Here is a 13,274-nt window from a genome sequence, read left to right on the forward strand (position 1 = left end):
TCTGAGACTTGTTCTGATAGCCAGGGTTGGGTGGGTGGGAAGATCCATGGCCACATTTGTTCTTCTGCTGGAAAGGCTGACGAAACGGAGGAGGAGGAGGCAACCAGAACTTCTGTTGCTTAGCAGCTACTAGTGAGGAAGAAGAAGACTGAACTGCGTCCCTGACTCTCTACTTAGAAGCCTCACACTTGAGCTGAGCAGCCTCTTGCTTCAGAGCCATGTTGTAGAAATCATCATACTTGGTCGGCTCAAAAAGCACGAGAGGTAATTGCAGATCTTCTCTGAGGCCACCTCTGAATTGATAGATCATGCTCTTTTCATCAGGAACGTCTTGCTTAGCGAAGCGAGCGAGTTTCTGAAACTAGGTATTGTATTGATACATGGACATGCTGCCTTTCTTGAGATTGTGGAACTCCTCACGCTTGCTCTCAACAACACTTTGTGGAATGTGGTGAGCTTTGAAGTCTCGGCGGAAATCATCCCAGGTAATCACACGACCTCCTCTGGAATCTTTGTATTGTTGATACCACTCGGCAGCTTGATCCTTGAGTTGAAAAGAAGGGAACTTGACAAAGTCCTCAGGCCTGACATTGTTGCATTCAAAATGCTTGTTGATGTCCACGAGCCAATCATCGGCGTATGTGGCCTCGGCATAGTAGCTGAAAGACTTCGGCTGATTTGCGAGGAACTGGTTGAGGGTAGCGAAATGAGGCTGATTGTTGCCTTGGCCTTGATTTCCTTGGTTGCCTTGCCCTAGGGTGCGCTCTTGCAAGAGTTGCAAAATCATCTGAGCATTGGCGTTGGCGGCTGCCATGATAGCTTGCCATGCCTCCGGAGGCGGAGGTGGTGGCGGAGGGTTCGCCTGACTCCCCTCATTGCGTTCCGGATTCTGACGCGTTGGCGGAGCCATCCTGAAGAGGGTGACATCCGTTAGCATCTTGATAGACAGATAGACAAGTTGAATCAACGGATAGAAATTGCAACATATAGTCTTCACAATGAACATTCGAACGAGGATGAACGAATGAATTCCATAGTAAATCATCACACTTCCATTAAGGTGAGAAACCACTTGATAAAGGGTTGATGAATAAAATAACAAGGTGCAACTGGAACAAATAAGTGGTAAGGATTACCCAATCACAAACCAAATATCTGCGGGAAGAAATGCTAAGAGCTACTTGAATCCCACCTATAAACTCCCGAAACTTTCTGGTTATGCAATCTGGTGTTGGGGATACAGGGGACAGAAAATATATCACCCAAACTAGCAATCCCTAGATCCAGCTGTATCCATCCGTCAACACATAACCAAGAAACTTCGGAAATCGTGTACCTCAACCTTCGAAAAGCATCCGTTATACGAGTTATGGAAATACTCCCGAACTCCCGCCCCAGTACTGGGTGGCGTCGAGGTGATCTCACCAACAACTGCATAAAAGATATTTTCGATGTCGGCGAAACTCAGGTATTCCAGAACTGCAACGATAAAATTGTGACGACAACACCTCGGAGCTCAACTCCCTGGGACACTGCCACAACCCCTAAATTTCAGGAGGCACCAAGAACAATGTTCTCGTCACAAAACCATCACAAAACCATCGGAACGACAACGATAAAATTATATAACTTGCACATGATTACAAGGATAGATCACTAAGCAAACTCTCAAAGAAGAAAGGATCGAACTAAACTTTTATTCATTTAACGCAAAAGATCAAAATAAAATAAATAAAGGCAAAAAGATAGTGGGATGATACGATACTAGGGCAACTCCCCCAAGCTTGGCGGAAGCCAAGGGGAGTGCCCATACCCGATACTCAGGTCTCTTTTGGTGGTGAAGAGGATGATGGTGGTGATGACAATTGTGCCTTCAACTTTTTCATATTCTAGTTGAGGAGATCAATATCCTCCTTAAATCATTGACTTCCAACTCCAGCTTCAAGATCTTGTTAAATAAATCCCCTTTGCTTTTCTGCCTAAAACGAAAAGGAATATATTGGTTTTTAGACCGGTTAGCTCTCTTAGGGAGACATGACTTCTTGAACTCCACATGCATATCCCCAGGTTGAGGTAGAGGAACATCCTCCTCCTCCGAGCTGGAATCATCAATCCTCATCAAGTGAGCATCCTCCTCGTCATCTTTAGTTCGACCATAAGGGGATAGGTCCCCATAGGTCTTTGGGTCAGCAATGAGATGTGAGACATAGCTCTCTCCGTTGGAGTCTTGGGACGACATATTTTCAGAACTGCACAGAAAACAACAAGAAAAGAAAACAGAGGATTTCTCCACGGTTCGGTGATAAACAGGTTCGGGAAGTATATATAGATTTTTTTTATCTTGGGGGTCAAGTAAATTGTAGAAAGACGGAGTCCGGAAGGTGTCCCAGGTGGGCACAACCCACCAGGGTACGCTTTCTGGAAGTTTCTTTATTTCCTAATTTTCTAAAAATTCCAAAACTAATAAAAAATATTTTTGCGGATTTTTCGGAGTCCGTTTTCTTACCTATCACGTACCTCCTTATTTTCACGATTCTGAAGTGTTCCGGAAGGACTCTTTTATGTGTTCTTCCGGTGTCAAAGTTTGGATAATATTACTTTCAACATTAATGGGCATACCTGAGATATAATGCTTTATTCGTTTCCCATTGACAACCTTCGGATTAGTACCTTTGGAATTATTTATTTTGGTAGCTCCAGACCGGTAAACCTCCTCGATAACATAGGGGCCTTCCCATTTTGGGAGGAGTTTTCCTGCAAAGAATCTGAAACGAGAGTTGTGCAAAAGAACATATTCTCCAACTTTAAACTCACACTTTTGGATTCTTTTGTCATGCCATGTTTTAACTTTTTCTTTGAATAATTTTGCATTTTCATAAGCTTGGGTTCTCCATTCATCTAATGAGCTAATATCAAATAACTTCTTTTCACCAGCAAGTTTGAAATCATAATTGATCTCTTTAATGGCACAATATGCTTTATGTTCTAACTCCAGAGGCAAATGACAAGCTTTTCCATAAACCATTTTATAAGGAGACATACCCATAGGATTTTTATATGCTGTTCTATAAGCCCAAAGGGCATCATCTAATTTCTTAGACCAATTCTTCCTGGACCTATTGACAGTCTTTTGTAAAATTAATTTTATTTCTCTATTGCTAAGTTCATGTAGCGACCCGACCTCAGACGGTCAAGTCTCTGTGCATAAGTGTCATCCCTGGATCGGTAATGTTGACACACACAGTACTCGAAGGATTTATAATAGAGTGCAATCACACACTTATTATGTATGGCTTAAGGCCATCTAAATAAGATAACAACAGAAGGCTTGGAAGATAAAGTGAGTCCATCAACTCCAATGGCATAGCTGAGTGCACGACAACGACCTAGCGCACCTTACTCTTCGTCTGAAAAGTTTGCAACATGATACGTTGCAGCCCGAAAATGGGTCAGCACATGGAATATGCTGGCATAGTAACACAATAGAGCAATGAACACAATAAATGCTATCACTACATGCATATGGCTGGTGGAGGCTCAATGGTTAATATTTTTTTGCGAAAAGCCAATTTTTCCCTACATCAAAGGAATATATTTTATTTAACTATCATGGTAGTTGAACAACATTGAGAAGGTCCCTCCAACTCAATCCCAATTAAATAGTAGTTAACAACCCAACAAATTAATTTAGAGTGATGAGATCCATATGATAATCCACGAACCAGATACTCAAGATGTCCATAACCGGGGACTCGGCTAACCATGATTAGATTGTACACTCTGCAGAGGTTTGCGCACTTTTCCCCACAAGACTCGATCTCCTCCGTTGGATTTCTCGCACTACATGTTGTTTGAGAAACGGATGACCAAGGCACAGTCTTTCAGAAGCATTAACTCTAACCCTGGGTAGACAGTACCAACCTACATCCCCTACATCTGCTAGCCTACCACTGGAAGAGGTCATGCAACCTACTCAACTATGCTAGAGCCCATAATAGCTTGTGGCTGCGCACGGAAGTTTCTAGCATGAATAATCTTACGATCCCTTTGAGCCTGGGTGGCGGACCATAGGATGATCACACGGGTACTCCGGGATATCCTTGGACAACACTGGATTCTCCAGGTGCCCAAAACCAACAATCCACCCCGATGTGTATTAAAGTTGCCACCTTAAGTTGAACCATTAATTAAACACTCACATCTGTAATGGATACACTCAAACCCAAACCACGTCTACGAGCATAGCATATCACTATAAGCATAATGTAGAAGTAACTCCCAGGGTTTGATAATAAACAGGGCAATAGGTTCTACCTCATCATCTACTTCCCAATACCCACAAGTTAATCACATCCTAATCATGCAGTGTTTAAGGATTGAAACTAATGCATAAAAACTGGGTATGAAAAGAGTATGATCAATGTGTTACTTGCCTTGCTGACGATCCGCAAAACCTAGTGACTCGTAGTAGCACGCTTCGCACTCCGGGAATTCTATCGCAGGCAAACAATAGCATACATAAGCACTTAAGCAAAGATGCACGGGTAAAACTCAAATAAGAAGATCAAATCTGAAAACTCAACTGAAGAGATTCGATCTACAAAAAGAATCAACCAAATCGGATTGAAACCAAATTTTAAATTGTCAAAACCTTGTTCAAGTTGTTTAAACAGAAACAGGGTTTCGAGACAAAGATTTTGGCGTTGGTTTCACTGGATTTGGACAAACGGTTAAGAAACGGCGAGGGTTTGAAAATCAGGGGCTATTCTGCGATAAAAGTAATCGCCGATAGGTCCCTGGATGAAAATAAAATAAAAAGACAAGACTAACGAACGAACTTCGCTGTCTGAACCTAATCGGTGAATAGCGTTCGTAAAAACAAACGAACGGATGAACGTTTGCTAAATAACTAAACCGAGAAAACCGAACCGATAAAAATAAAAAAACACATCTAGGGTTTCTAAAAAACGATCGGTTTTTACCTAAACCAAAAAAACCGGCGGATCCGGATCGGATCGGGAACGGCGGCGGCTCCGGCCGCGAGGCGGCGGCTCCGGCGAGGCGAGGCGCTGCGGGGCGGCGGCGGGGTGCGGCGCGGGGCGCAGGCGGCGGCAGCAGCGGTGGCGGGCGCGGCTGCGTGTTGCTGCTGCGGGAGGCGGGGCGAGGTGGGGGTCGAGGCGGCGACAGCAGCATATAAAGGAAGAGGAGGGGGCTCGGCTTGGGCAGGGGGCAACCGAGGCGGCGGCGGTGTCCCGGACTCCGGCGGAGTCCGGCTCGGGCACGGCGTGCAGGCGCGAGGAAGGCGGCAGCGGTGCCGGGCCGGTTGGGCTTCGGCCTGGTTCGGTCGGCGAAGAGTTTTTTTAAAACAGATTCCGCCAAAAAAATCCTAAATAAATAAAAATAAAAATATAAAAATGCCAAAACAAATTTTCGCCGTCTAAATAAAATATTTTGAACAAAGTGAACATTTTCTTGGCCTAATAATGCAATTTTGAAATATGCATATTTTTCTAATTCAAATAAAATAGCAATAAAATCCAAATAAAATTATTTATTTTATTTTAATATTTTTCCTCCAATATTTCATTTATTTTGGAGAAGTCATATTATCTCCTCTCATATAGTTTAATTTGAAATATTTTTGGAGAGAAAAATAACTAAAACCAAAATGATCCTTGTTTCGATATTTGAGAAAATTCAAATATGAAATCGGTGAAATCCCCAACTCTCTCTGTGGGTCCTTGAGTTGCTTAGAATTTCGAGGATCGCAAAACAAAATGCAATAAAATAAGATATGCATGAATGACCTATGTATAACATTCCAAATTGGAAATTTGGATGTTACGAACCTACCCACCTTAAGATGAATCTCGCCCTCGAGATTCGGGTTGGCTAGAAAATAGGTGTGGGTGGTCTTTGCGTAGGTCTTCCTCTCGTTCCCAGGTGGCTTCATCCTCGGTATGGTGGCTCCACTGAACTTTGCAAAACTTGATAACCTTGCTGCGCGTGACTCGGCTGTTAAACTCGAGAATCTTGACTGGTTTCTCCTCATAGGTCAGATCACTGTCTAACTGAATCGCTTCCAGGGGCATTGTATCTCTCAGAGGTATATCGACCATCTTTGCATGGCACTTCTTCAACTGGGAAACGTGAAACACATCATGAACTCCTGACAATCCTTCGGGTAACTCCAACTTGTAGACCACTTCTCCCATACGTTCCAAAACTCGGTATGGTCCTACAAATCTCGGGGCTAGCTTTCCCTTGACTCCAAATTGTTTAACTCCTCGGAGCGGCCATACACGAAGATATGCTCTATCTCCGATTTCATAGACTACCTCCTTGCGTTTTGAGTCTGCATAACTCTTCTGCCTGGACTGAGCTACCTTCAGTCTGTCGCGAATCAACTTAACCTTCTCTTCGGACTCCTTGATCAAATCTGGTCCAAACAACTGACGGTCTCCAACTTCATCCCACATCAACGGTGTTCAGCATCTTCTTCCATACAGGGCTTTGAACGGTGCCATCTTCAAACTGGCCTGGTAGCTATTGCTGTATGAGAACTCCGCGTAAGGCAATTGTCATCCCAACTAGATCCATAATCTAGTGCACAAGCTCTCAACATGTCCTCCAGAATCTGATTGACCCTCTCGGTATGTCTATCTGTCTGCGGATGAAAGGTTGTGCTGAACTCAAGCCTTGTACCCAAAGTCTGGTGCAGCTGATGCCAAAACTTTGAAGTGAACAGTGTTCCTCTATCTGATACGATGGTCCTCGGAACTCCATGCAGACATACGATCCTGGTCATATATATTTTGGCCAACTTCGCACTTGTGTAGGTGGTTTTCACTGGGATAAAGTGAGCCACTTTGGTCAAGCGATCAACTACTACCCATATAGAATCATATCCCGATCGGGTCCTGGGTAATCCAGTGATAAAATCCATGCCAAGCTTGTCCCACTTCCATTCGGGTATCGGCATAGGCTGTAGTAATCCGGCTGGCTTCTGATGTTCTGCCTTCACTCTCTGACATATCACATACTGCTACATACTCGGCAATATCCTTCTTCATACCAGTCCACCAGAAACGCTCCTTCATATCCAAATACATCTTGGTGTTTCCGGGGTGTATGGAGTATGGCGAGTCATGCGATTCCTGTAGTATCAACTTCCTGATCTCTGCATTATTGGGCACATAAACACGGTCCTCAAACCAAAAGGTGTCATTCTCGTCCTCACGAAAACCCTTGGCTTTTCCTTTACTCATTCTCTCTTTTATCTCAGCAATCTCTTTGTCATCCTTCTGAGCTTCTCGAATCTTTCCCAATAATGTAGATTGAACCTCCATCGCTGCAACAAAACCCCTAGGAACAATCTCCAAACGAAGTTCCCTGAGATCCTCTACTAACTCCTTTGGCAATCCTCCGCTTACGAGGGTATTAACATAACTCTTGCGGCTCAAAGCGTCTACTACAACATTGGCCTTTCCTGGGTGATAATGCAGCTTCATGTCATAATCCTTTATAAGCTCCAACCATCTCCTCTGCCTGAGGTTCAGCTCCTTCTGTGTGAAAATGTACTTCAAACTCTTGTGATCTGTGTACACATCACAACGGTTCCAATAAGAAAATGTCTCCAGGTCTTGAGTGCATGCACTACGGCTGCTAACTCCAAATCATGCATGGCATAATTCAACTCATGCGGTCGAAGTTGATGTGAGGCATATGAAACAACTCTTCCATCTTGCATAAGTACACCTCCAAGTCCTAAGCGAGAAGCGTCGCAATACACTTGCAAATCCTTGCGTATATCTGGCAGAATCAGCACTGGGGCTGTAGTCAAACGTTTCTTCAACTACTGAAAACTGGCCTCACATTCTTCCGTCCATTTGAACTTAGTGTCCTTCTTCAACAGCTTTGTCATGGGCTTCGCAATCTTAGAGAAATTGTCAATAAATCTCCGATAATATCCCGCGAGTCCAAGAAAACTGCGGATCTCTCCAACTGAGGTGGGTGCCAACCACTCAGTAACTGACTTAACCTTGGTGGGGGTCTACTGCTATACCTTCTCCTGATATAACATGTCCAAGGAATCCAACTTCCTTCAACCAAAACTCACACTTGCTGAACTTGGCATACAACTGATGTTCCCTGAGCTTCTCGAGAACTAAACGCAATGTTCCTTGTGCTCCTCTTCATTCTTCGAGTATACCAAAATATCATCAATGAACACCACAACAAACTTATCCAAGAACTCCATGAACACCTTATTCATCATACTCATGAAATAGGCAGGGGCGTTAGTCAATCCAAATGACATAACCGTGTACTCATATAGCCCGTACCTTGTGGTGAAGGATGTCTTAGGTATATCCTGTTCTTGGATCTTCAGCTGGTGATATCCTGATCGCAGATCGATCTTGGGAAATACTTTAGCTCCTTGCATCTGGTCAAACAAATCATTGATTATCGGCAGTGGGTACTTGTTCTTGATCATCACTTCATTCAACGCACGATAATCAACAACCATCCTCAAAGATCCATCCTTCTTCTCAAGCAAGAGCACTGGGGCTCCCCATAGTGATGAACTTCGTCGGATGCAACCTTTCTCCAATAAATCCTTAATTTGCTTTTTGATCTCCTCCAGATCATTCACGGGCATCCGGTATGGTCTCTTTGATATTGGTCCGGTGCCTGGCAACAACTCTATCAAAAACTCAATATCTCGATCTGGCGGCATGCCTGGTAATTCCTCTGGAAATACATCTGGGTAATCCTTCACTACAGGCACTTCCTCCTGAACAACTCCTGAGAGGGAATTTACTTGAGTCCTTCTTGGCGTATGCTTGGATACATACTTGATCCTTTTTCCCTCCGGGGTGGTGAGCAAAATTGACTTGCTAGCGCAGTCAATGTTTCCTCCATACTTCGATAGCCAATCCATTCCTAGTATCACATCCAATCCTTGTGACTCCAGGATTATTAGGTCTGAGGGGAAAACATGGCTGTCAATGGTTAAGGGTAACCGGTCGCACCATCGGCTGGCCATATACTCTGCACCGGGTGAGCTCACTAGCAAGGGTGTCCTAAAGGCTAGGGTTGGCAACTTAAACTTGTCCACAAATCCCCTTGATATGTATGAATGCGATGCACCAGTATCAAAAAGAACGAGAGCGGTAAATGACTTAACCAAAAACATACCGATAACTGCGTCTGGCTACTCTTCAACCTCCTCCACGTTAACGTGGTTCACTTGTCCCCTGTTGAAAGGGTTGGGCTTCTTCCTAGAGCTTCCATTGCCATTTCCATTCTTTGCTTCAGGACACTCAGTGGCATAGTGTCCACTCTTCCTGCACTTGAAACAAGTAATGTGACTTAGGTCCTTCTTGGCGGGTGTGGCTGGATTGGAGCGGTTCTGATTGTTGTTTGCTCCATTACCATTCCCATTCTTGGGGCCACTGTGGTTATGCGAACTCCCTCCATTGTGAGTGTGGCCTCCATGGTTATGGGTATATCCTCCCGAGTTCGGGGTAAAGCGAGGCTTTTGCTGACCTCCTGAATTATACTTCCCTGGTCCATACTTCCTCTTGCGGCTATCTATCTGCTGCTGCTTCCCTTTAATCATAAGAGCCTTGTCTACCAACTCCTGGTAGTTGTTAAATGTTGCCACCATCCACTGCATACTCATCTCATCGTTCAACCCTTCCATAAACTTCTCCTGCTTCGCGGCATTTGTGGCCACATCATCAGGGGCATAGTGAGATAACTTGCTAAACTCATCCACGTACTGAGCTACAGTACGGTTCTCCTGGCGTAAGTTGCGAAACTCACGCTTCTTCATGCTCATAGCTCCAGTTGAGACATGTGATCTGCGGAATGCTTGCTGAAACTGGTCCCAAGTGACATTGGCTATGGGGAAAGTGGCTGTGTAATTCTCCCACCATGAGGCTGCGGGTCCATCCAATTGATGTGCGGCAAAGTGCACCTTCTCAGCATCTGTGCAAACTACGGTGGTCAACTCCCTTCCAATCCTGCATAGCCAATCGTCAACAACTATCGGCTCGGTGCTACTGGAAAACACCGGCGCCTGCAACCTTAGAAAACGGGCTAAGTTGTCAACTGGAGGTGGTGGTGGTGGGTTGTTGTTGTTGCCTTGGTTCTGGACTAAAAGCTGCATCAAGGCATTCTGCTACTGGATCAACTGAGTGAGCTCCGGTGGGAAGGCAAATCTGGTGTCACGTCTCGGAGGCATCTGATGGGTTTAGAGGGAAGAGATTATAATAGAGTGGGGTCTAAGGGGAAAATCACTACCCATATGCTCATGAGACAAACAAATCAATTCATATCATATCACTCAATCAATCAAGCAAGGGCATACACTCGATCTAAATATCGTTACACTGCTTGGACTATACTATTTACATGGGGAAATACTACTTGATCATATGGTGGTCATCTAGAAATTTTGATCGGTGGAAGACTCCATGATATCTACTCCAGCTTCGTCTTCATAATCATCATCACTACTGTCGGGGTCAGAATCGGTGTCGTCGATGATGATGTAGTCTTTAGAACGAATGTCCTTGGATTAGTCGTCATCTCCTCCTGGCGCGGGGTCTCCCATGAATACTCCTAGCTTCCTGGTTAGGTCGTCATTCTTCTCCACTAGTATCACGATTTCCTCCTCGTATCCGTCGCGTGTAGACTTGAGTTCCTCTTCTAGCTCCATGTTCCTGGTCATCAGCTTCTTTAGATCTATCATGCTAGCGCACATCTGGTTCTCCTGGTGTCGAATGTGCTGCTTTAACTCCTGGATGAAAGCTGCAATGGACATGTCCCTCCTGGTGCTGATCATCTCCCATTGCTCGTCTCGGCGCCCACATATCTGGTAGATAGTGTCCTTCAGCTCCTGTTTGTAGACTTCTCCGATACGTCCCATAGCAATGTGGTCTGCCATGCTCTTGCCTAGACTCCAGGTTGGTGCATCAAAGGAAAACTCTATGGGCTCAGTGACTGGCGTGAATGTCCTTCCTGGAACTTGAACTCGAATTATCCAGCGCTCCTCTTCTAGTAAAGTGGCGGTGTAGGTCCCGGTGAAGCTTGGTATTCCGATGTTCAGGTACCTAGTGACTTCCTTCAAATGTCGTCCAAAGGGTGTGTCTTCATCCGGTTGTGCAAACTTGTTCCTTGAGTCCGCCATCCTATAGAGTAGAAAATGGAGAGGTGTCAGAAATGAGTAGAGAAGAGTGTCCTATGGCTCATCTTAGTGGTTGTGTCCTACATTCAGCGTGTGCTCTGATACCATCTTGTAGCGACCCGACCTCAGACAGTCAAGTCTCTGTGCATAAGTGTCATCCCTGGATCGGTAATGCTGACACACATAGTACTCAAAGGATTTATAACAGAGTGCAATCACACACTTATTACATCGAATGTCTCAAAAAGAGAACTTATTACAATAAATATGGCTTAAGGCCATCTAAATAAGATAACAGCGGAAGGCTTGGAAGATAAAGTGAGTCCATCAACTCCAACGGCATAGCTGAGTGCACGACAACGACCTAGCACACCTTACTCTTCGTCTGAAAAGTCTGCAACATGATATGTTGCAGCCCGAAAATGGGTCAGCACATGGAATATGCTGGCATAGTAACACAATAGAGCAATGAACATAATAAATGCTATCACTACATGCATATGGCTGGTGGAGGCTCTATGGTTAATATGTTTTTGCGAAAAGCCAATTTTTTCCTACATCAAAGGAATATATTTTATTTAACTATCATGGTAGTTGAACAACTTTGAGAAGGTTCCTCCAACTCAATCCCAATTAAACAGTAGTTAACAACCCAACAAATTAATTTAGAGTGATGAGATCCATATGATAATCCACGAACCAGATACTCAAGATGTCCATAACCGGGGACATGGCTAACCATGATTAGTTTGTACACTCTGCAGAGGTTTGCGCACTTTTCCCCACAAGACTCGATCTCCTCCATTGGATTTCTCACACTATATGGTGTTTGAGAAACGGATGACCTCTTCCAGTGGTAGGCTAGCAGATGTAGGGGATGTAGGTTGGTAGTGTCTACCTAGGGTTAGAGTTAATGCTTCTGAAAGACTGTGTCTCGGTCATCCGTTTCTCAAACACCATGTAGTGCGAGAAATCCAACGGAGGAGATCGAGTCTTGTGGGGAAAAGTGCGCAAACCTCTGCAGAGTGTACAAACTAATCATGGTTAGCCGTGTCCCTGGTTATGGACATCTTGAGTATCTGGTTCGTGGATTATCATATGGATCTCATCACTCTAAATTAATTTGTTGGGTTGTTAACTACTGTTTAATTGGGTTTGAGTTGGAGGAACCTTCTCAATGTTGTTCAACTACCATGATAGTTAAATAAAATATATTCCTTTGATGTAGGAAAAAATTGGCTTTTCGCAAAAACATATTAACCATAGAGCCTCCACCAGCCATATGCATGTAGTGATAGCATTTATTATGTTCGTTGCTCTATTGTGTTACTATGCCAGCATATTCCATGTGCTGACCCGTTTTCGGGCTGCAACGTATCATGTTGCAGACTTTTCAGACGAAGAGTAAGGTGCGCTAGGTCGTTGTCATGCACTCAGCTATGCCGTTGGAGTTGATGGACTCACTTTATCTTCCAAGCCTTCCGCTGTTATCTTATTTAGATGGCCTTAAGCCATATTTATTGTAATAAGTTCTCTTTTTGAGACATTCGATGTAATAAGTGTGTGATTGCACTCTGTTATAAATCCTTCGAGTACTGTGTGTGTCAGCATTACCGATCTAGGGATGACACTTATGCACAGAGACTTGACCGTCTGAGGTCGGGTCGCTACAGTTCAACTTGACCACTATACTGAGGATGATAAGGTGATGCAATTCTATGGTTAACATCATATTGGCAAGCATTTTACGAAAAGCACCATGAATAAAGTGTGAACCACCATCAGTCATTAAATATCTAGGGACGCCAAACCTTGGGAAAATAACTTCCTTAAGCATTTTAATAGAGGTGTTGTGATCAGCACTACTAGTTGGAATAGCTTCTACCCATTTAGTAACATAATCAACATCAACCAAAATATGTGTATACCCATTAGAGGAAGGAAAAGGTCCCATGTAATCAAACCCCCAAACATCCAATGGTTCAACAACAAGTGAATAATTCATAGGCATTTCTTGACGCTTATCGATATTACCTATTCTTTGACATTCATCACAAGATAAGACGAACTTACGGGC

The sequence above is a fragment of the Aegilops tauschii genome, chromosome 1, assembly GCF_002575655.3.
Source record: "Aegilops tauschii subsp. strangulata cultivar AL8/78 chromosome 1, Aet v6.0, whole genome shotgun sequence".
Lineage (NCBI taxonomy): Eukaryota > Viridiplantae > Streptophyta > Magnoliopsida > Poales > Poaceae > Aegilops > Aegilops tauschii.